The 659-nt window shown below is 45.5% G+C and overlaps 1 pseudogene; it reads right to left on the reverse strand.

Annotated features, from left to right (window-relative positions):
- Positions 1-583, reverse strand: LOC107160148 (annotated as a pseudogene).
- Positions 584-659: the final 76 nt, after the last annotated feature.

The following is a 659-nucleotide window of genomic DNA, read 5'->3' on the forward strand; positions in this document are numbered from 1 at the left end:
TTATTTCTTGGTCTCTTCCTCCTTAGACAGAGTCTTTATGATGTCCACCTCCTTGGCCTGGAGCACTCCTCCTAGCACTTGTGTGCCTCCTTGTTCTTATACCTGCAGGTCTTAGCCTGGTCAGCCAGAAGCTTCTTGTCAGCCTTATCTGCCTTCAGCTTGTGGATATCCTCCATGAGGATCCACTTTTTCTTGTTTATATTGCCCTTTACCTTCAGGTAGAGACTGTGATACATGTGGTGGTCAATGTTAGATTCATGGTATCTCTGAGCAGCCTACACAGAATCTGAATCCTCTACACCAAGGTGACCTTCTCCTGCATTGGAGCATTAGCTGTACTCTTCTGCTTACATATTCCCACATGCCTGTGCATCTGGGGAGCCAAGGTGTTTTTCTGACATGCAGCCCCAGAATGGATAATCACTGTTTTGTGGATGATCAGCCCATCTTTGATCAGCTTCCAGATCTGCTGATGAGAGTTGGCCTTGGAGATTACATTGGTCTCACTGGGATCCAATCAGACCTTCTTTTAGCCACAGCAGAGGACACTGGAGGTAAGCCTCTTCTGAAGCCTGAGCATTCTTCTGGCTGGGGCTGTAGCTGTGAAAGGAAAGAGCCCAATATAGTTTGAAGCTTTTCATTATATATATATATATATA

The sequence above is a fragment of the Marmota marmota genome, unplaced genomic scaffold (genome assembly GCF_001458135.2).
Source record: "Marmota marmota marmota unplaced genomic scaffold, marMar, whole genome shotgun sequence".
Lineage (NCBI taxonomy): Eukaryota > Metazoa > Chordata > Mammalia > Rodentia > Sciuridae > Marmota > Marmota marmota.